Below are 7,444 nucleotides of genomic sequence, written 5' to 3'. Positions count from 1 at the left end.
CTGATTTATAGCTTCCAATTTTTTTAGTTTTATTTTCTAAATAAATAAACATGTATTATTATCATATGGTTGGGAAAAGTTACTTTAAAATATTACTAAGGCACAGAATACATGAAAACCACAGAACCCAAAACAACATGAATTCAAATTTCCATTAATCGAGTAACCACGGATATTTCACGATGAATTATAATTGTACATTTATAATTGTACAATTAGAATTTCCTCTTGAACTTGACATAACATGGTTGAACAGATAGGGCTGAATCAAGAGTTATACAATGACAGATATTGGGAGTGGGGCACACAGCTAGGGCTCCCCTGCATCTCCCTGCTTAAACTTTCTCATCAAAGGACTCAACTTTCCAGTTTCAGAGGGAGATATTTCTTTTTGACAAGTAAATCCATTTCAACAATATCATTAGCACAACAATGCTTTTGATGAGCAATTTTCAGCTGATGAATGTACTAGGGTTTTACATTGATATTGCTTTCATTTTCTCCTAAAACTGCTAAACAGGAGAGAGGCAAAGTGTACCAATCAACCCCAACTACTGATAATCAGGATATATTCTGACATGATTGAAGAATCTTGGAGCTGTGGACCAGTAATTTGTTTCCTGTGGGAAGTCTCCAGAATGAACTGTGAGCCCCTAATTGTTTTGAATCCAGTTTCTTTTTTGATTACAATGAATCAAAGTTTCTCCTGGTCCTTGTATTTTGTCCCTCCCCTATTCCACAAGTAAATATGAATATCATTCTTTCTCAAACTCAAAATTTCAGAAAAATTGATGCATTCAATAGACATTTCCAATATGATACTACCATGGTCAGAAAAATATCACTATACAACTGAAATATAAATCAAATGACAACTTCTTAACTGGAAAATAAAAGACAGACTTGAATTTCTTTAACATTTCACTTCAGGGAAATCCCAAGGAAGAGATATCATGAAACTTTTCCTGAGTCACCATGCCTCATCTACCGATAGCAGTTGTATATTTTCATGATTAATTTTTTTTGTTATCGTGGCCATCATCATTTTATTCATTTGGACATATTTTTCCATTCTTGTTATCCAACCCACAGAAGTGATGGAATCTAAAGCCAAGTGAGAGGACCTGGAACAAGAAAGATATATGGGAAGATATAACTGGAGCCAGAGAGGAGATAATGTGTTGTCATTCCCAAACTGTACGATAGAGACACCTTCCAACTTGACTTGCTATTTGAATGTTGATGATAATTTTTTCTTGAAGAAAGAAAAAAAGCTCTTAAAATCATGATATTTTAAAGCAAAAATCTGAATCTTTCCAGACCTGAAGCTAATTCTACACTGACATCACAGCCATCTAGCCTTCAGATGTCCTGCTCAACCTCCAGTGTCAACTCCTGTTTCTCCCTGGGGTCCCAGGAATTTTGTTACCACGTGTGTTTGTGAGTAGACTTTTATTACAACACAGCCATATTCATATCTTCACTACAACAGCAGAGCTCAGTGGCAGCAAGACCTGCAAGACCATGAATATTTACAAAATTGGTTAACTCCTTCTCTAAGCTCTAACCAAACTTTTGTTTCTTGAAAATCTAGACTCATTTTGTCTGAAAATCTTTTCCCCTGAAATATTTGACCCTATCCCCTTCCCTCTGACTTCTGCATGGCAAGTTCCTCTCATCCTTCAGGTGTGGCTTTAATAACTCCCATCTTTCCTTAAACTAAGTTTTACCTGTTATTTGCCTCAAAGCACTTGTCATAATTTACAATTACCAGATTAATTCCTTCTCCCCTTCTAGAATATGCTACCTAAATTTTATTTCCAAAGCCCAACAGCACACCTGGAATATAGACAGCTTACCAAAAATATGTTGAATCAAGGCTAAACACAGAGCAAACTCTCAGTAAAGATTTAGGAGTGGACTTGCAGTCACACCTACCTGGGCTTCTCAGCATAACGGCTGAGGTGGGATTCTAGGGGCCCCCCTCAGTTCTGGTGGCGGTAGAATTATGCAAAACTCAATGAGGGCTCTTCCTGACTCCTGATAGGGAGGTCCTGGGACTTTTTCCTCTGGCGAACTTAGCTCACTTCAGACTAAGGCTTTCATTTCCCTCAGAGTGCCCAGTAGGAAGTAAGGCAGGAGTAGCCATGACTGGGACCTTCCAACACTGACAGTGGGGGGACTCTTTGTCGCTCCTTCTTTTCAGTTGAGTTCTCCCCTTAAGTCCTCACTCAGTGTCATACCATGATGCTCTGTTGGTCCTGGGCTACTACCTCTCTTCTGCTGATGTGAGGCCAAATCTATCAAAAAGAATACGCCAGCCAAAAAAAAAAGAGTACGCCAGTGCCTTGGCTCTGGGGAGCATGTAGACTATTAGCAGCAATGAAGTCAGCTTGTTTCATGCACCAAAGGTGATAGCAACTGCTCTGACAAGACCTCCTGCCAGCCCAGACCACCTAGACGGTTTGAGCTAAACCCAACTGAGCCTGTGCAGATGGACCATGGTGTGAGCTCTAGAGTGACCTGCAATCACCTTTACCTCATTATAATACTAAAATTTCCACCAAGGAGGAGCCTCAGCTTCATTTATGATACATAAGACAATGTATGTATAGGCACCTTTCCTTAAGACACATGCACAGCCTTGTGCCCACCTCTACATACAATGACAAGGCTTCCCTATCTAAATATTCATCCTGGCCCTAAACAAAAGGAATCCATGCACCCTCTCTCAGGGAGTCACAGTTTTGGAAGCTATTCCCCATGATCTTTTCTGCTGCAAATAAAAATGCCTTTGTGCGACAACTCAATAAATTAAAAAAAAAAAAAAAGAGTTAGGAGTGGAAGACCTGGATTAGAGTAGTTCTCCAATGAATACATATTATAGAAAGGGAAGGCAGAAAGAAAAAGAAATCAAGGGAGAATATTTGCTCCAAGATGAAATAGGGTACCTACATCTCTATAAATGCACACATTATCTCTACAGACAACGTGGCATAAGTTTGAAGTCAGGATTCCTTCCCTGGCTCCAGCACTCACTAGTGTCCAGGGAACAAGCCCCTGGAGTCCTTTCTGCTTCAGAATTCACATCTGTGAAAAGAGAAACTTGATATGGATGATCCAAAGTCCCTATGATTCTCAATATTTGATGATTCCATAGAAGTCCAATTTAATTGAAATAGGCTAATTTTTAAGCTCAAGGCGATAGACAATTCTTGGTTTTGGCTGGCCTATTTACCTTGGAACAGAGCGTTTATTCTCAGGTAGGACACCATGCAATTTCTGTAGGTTAACCTTACCCCGTAGCTCTGGTTGTGAGTATGTGGGCCACATCTAGTAAGTCAGGGGGTTTCACCTCTCGAGTATATTGGTTGGGTCTTTTATGAGTATGATACTCAAGACAGAACAACAAGACTTAATTCTAGGACTTTAGAGTAAACAATCAGGAAGAGCTCACATTCCACCAGGATTATAAGCTACAAGATAATATATGTCTGCTGCTGCAAGGGAGCCCAATGTGTAGAGAGTTGGCCTATGAAGGGAACAACAGATAGAGTGTCAAGGCCAAGAGACAGGAAGGCAGATAAAGTCTCCAAAATCTTTAGATCCCCTGGAACCAGCCCCACCTGAAGCCTGGGCCACAATGGACTGTTAGGTCATATAGGGTCATAAAATCTTTCTTTTTTTTTTTTTTTGCTTAAGTCACATGAATTCAGTTTCTTTGACTTTCAACCAAGAGTCTTGAACAGCACTTTCAGATCATCTCTGTTTTTCTGACAAATTTCTTTTTTAAAGGGTGCTTTTATTTTCTTTTTCTTTTCTTTACTTCACTACTCTTAAATCTCTACTCCCTGCTTATCTATTCTCCTCCTACCTTCCTTGACACTTCTAGTCTCTGGTACTTGATTATCGGTAAAAGCTTTCAATCAATGGAAGACATGAAACTGGACATGGGAATGAATATTTCCTTCCTCTAAAGATCTGAATATCAACAGTAATTATCCTGTGTAAATCATTAAAAATAATGGAGTTGCTAAAAAAACAACAGAAAACTTATCACTGAGTCATCAATGTCATACAAAAATAAGATGGCTCTTGCCCCATTAGGCTTAAGCTGAGATAAAAAGTAGCCCAGGATGTTTACCTTTCTAACTTTAAAGAGACCCAGTAGGGAGAAATCAAATCATACTGTGATTATTGAACATTTCAGGCACTCCAAACCACAGGCTTGCTGGGCTCCGAATGTTCTGAGTTGGAAGCTCATCAGCACTTAACTTGTTGAAGTAGAGATTGACACACAATTAAAGTCAGACGCCTGATCATGATATGGAAAAGCAGAGAAACCATAAGACTCTTCTGCATGTAGTTTACATGCTACACATTATTTCCATAGATTCCATCTTACCATTTCCTAAAAATTCCCTGAGTTAAAGAATATACTTTCATTACACAGATATCGAAACAGAAACACAGATAGGCAAACAGCTTATAAATTACTTATCAGCAGAGACTAGCAGTGGTCCTTAATCTTTTGTTGTTGTTGTTTGTTTAATATTTTTAAAAATCATCTGAAGCTTAAAAGTCAGATTAAGATTATTGAGAACCGGGATAAAACCTATAAATCTTCTTTCTAGGCAACACATACATACATACTTAAAATTTGAATACAAAATGAGAAGAAATGGATCCTAAAGGCTATTAATTAGTTTTTGAAATCCTTATACCAAGGTTAAGAGCAACTGACCATAAAAATTGGTTCCCCTTCCTGTGGCCTCTCCATCGTGCAATGATGGGCATTGTTTATGAACATGAATACATTTTCTCAGTGACTGTAAGAAGCTGCATGGTAACATTTGGCCAAATGCAAAGTTTATCTTCATTTGTAAAACAGTGCAACCCATGCCTCATTCTTCCTCCTTTTAAAATGAAAATTGGAATTGCTCATTAGCCCAGTTGGCTAGCCACAAATTATCTGTGTGCCTCTTGAAGATTTGAAGTTTCAAGTGCCAAAGATGTTAAAGGAAGCAAAAAAATGGAAGGAAACAATGAAGGAAGAAGGGAGAGAGGAAAGAAAGTCTTCAGTTACTGTTAATATTATCACTATTTACATTTCTTACAGGATCATCAACTTTTTTTTTTCTTTTACTTTTGATATTTTATCTTAAAATTATTTCTGGGGTTCCACTGAGGATTTGAGGATTTCTCACATATACTTACAAAAACATTCCATTAGCTAGAGTTGTGCACCTGCCCTTTAATTACTTTGCATTCTCCGGCCTCTGCTCCCAGCACCCACAGATGAAGTACAACCTCCTATGCCACTGCCCACACGTGCTGCCACCTTCTCTCCATGGTACCACTACCACGGAGAGACCAAGTCCTGCATCAAGTGTTCTCTGTCATGCTTAATAAGTCAGAGCCTCATGATGCTCCATCTACTGATGGAAAGGTCTATCTGCTCTGTCCCCTTTTCTCATACAGATATCAAAATACTTCTCCCCAAATCATATGAAAGTCTTAGTAAAACAATTTCTTAGCCTATTAAACTTCCCTCAAGAATGAAAACTAAGAAAGTAGTCCATGGTGGGGGTTGAGCAATGAGCCATTCCATCTACAGTTTGACTGGATGTTTGATAATAAATTTCTCAGAATTATTTTTTTCAATTCTCCACTCTTTCTTGTATCCATGCCCTATTCGGTGTGACTTCAGAGCTTTTCCCATCAAGGGTGAGTGCATCTCCCCTTCCTTGAATCTGAGATGATTCTGTCCTGAATTAGATCAATAACATGTGGTAGAAATGATTTAAAATCTTAAAAAATAAAATAAAAAGGGGCACCTGGTGGCTGAGTCCATTAAGGGTCCAACTCTTGAATTTCAGCCTGGGTCATGATCTCAGGGTCGTGGGAGCAAACCCTACATCGGGTTCCATGTTCTGTAGGGAACTGCAGGAGATTCACTCTCCTTTTCCTTCTGCCCCTCCCCCTGCACTCTCTTGCTTTCTCTCAAATAAATAATCTTTTTAAAAATAAAAATAGTATATGTTGAATGATTTTGCTAATTATTCATATATATATATATATATATATATATATATATATTATATTTTAGGTTTTCAATGGATGAATCTTTTCCTTCCTTGAAAACATTCCTTTTTAGATTCTGTAAGACCCAACCCTCTGTCTGAGGTTGCTCCACCAATTATTTTAAAGTATTACTTTCCTTTTAAAAAATAATCTGTGATATCTGTGGCAGAAACTGAATGAGTAAATGAAGGAGTTAGCAAATGTTATCACATTTGCTGATAACATTTGCTGATAACCTGATATCAAGTGTCAGTGTTTAACCATGAACATTTACTGAGCCCTTACTGGGTACTAGATATTGTGCTATATGCTTTGGATGAATTTTCTCATTTAATACTCAAATCAATTGAATGAGACAAGTATTAATATTCACCATGTTAGAGGTTTTAACTAATTTGGTCAAGAGTACAAAGTCAATGGCAGATGATGACTTAAATCTATGTCTTACAAAATATTTAGAATTAATGTCTCTCTGCCCTGTACTTCTCTCCCTGCTCCAACACTGACTTCTCCAGAACTCAACTGGGTTGTTTTAATCACCAATGGGTGTGGATTATTCCTATGGACAAGTTTTCATTATGTCAAGACATTGGGACACCTTTGAGATTTTTTTTTTTTTTTTTTTTTTTTTACACCTTTGAGATTTGAACAGGGTTAACACAGTTGGTTTCCTCCCAAAGCACATGACTTTTTAGATCCTGAAGATTATTAGTGGGAGTTTCTCTTCAGAGAGGATAATTTTTTTTGTTTTTCTTATTATACTATAAATAGCCTCGAGATTTCATTGGCTTAAAAAACAAGTATTTTCTTTTCTCACTTACAAATTTGCAGGTCAGTGGGGGTTGGCTCATCTGACTGGACTGGGAGGAGCTGAGTTCTAGGTTGAGGAGCAGCTGAGACCTTTTCTGTGCATCTTCATTATTCAGGCTCCAGTAGCGACTCAGCATAGGGCTTTGTTTTATTTTGGCTTGGTTTTGGTTTGGGTTTTTTTTTCAAAAGATTTTATCAATCGTTTTCAAGTTAAGAAGTCTCTTTCCCAGACCTCTTAAAAAGTTCTAGGTCTCATTTCACAGATGTTTTCTTTAAGGCTTGATTTTTTGTTTTGTTTTGTTTTGTTTTGTTTTACTTTTGAACAGTTTTAGGTTCAGGGAAAAATAGAAAGGAAGCTACAGGGATTTCCCATATGTCCTCTGCCCTTCTGGATGGACAGGCTTCCCATTTACCAACGTACCACCAGAGTGGTACATTTGTTACAAAGAACCTGTAGCTACATACCATAACCAAAGTCCCTAGTTTACATTACAGTTCACTCTCAGTGTTGTACAATCTATGAGTTTGAAGAAATGTATAATGACATGTA

Source organism: Canis lupus, chromosome 24 (assembly GCF_011100685.1).
Source record: "Canis lupus familiaris isolate Mischka breed German Shepherd chromosome 24, alternate assembly UU_Cfam_GSD_1.0, whole genome shotgun sequence".
NCBI classification, from domain to species: Eukaryota; Metazoa; Chordata; class Mammalia; order Carnivora; family Canidae; genus Canis; species Canis lupus.
Note: the sequence above shows the minus strand (reverse complement) of the source record.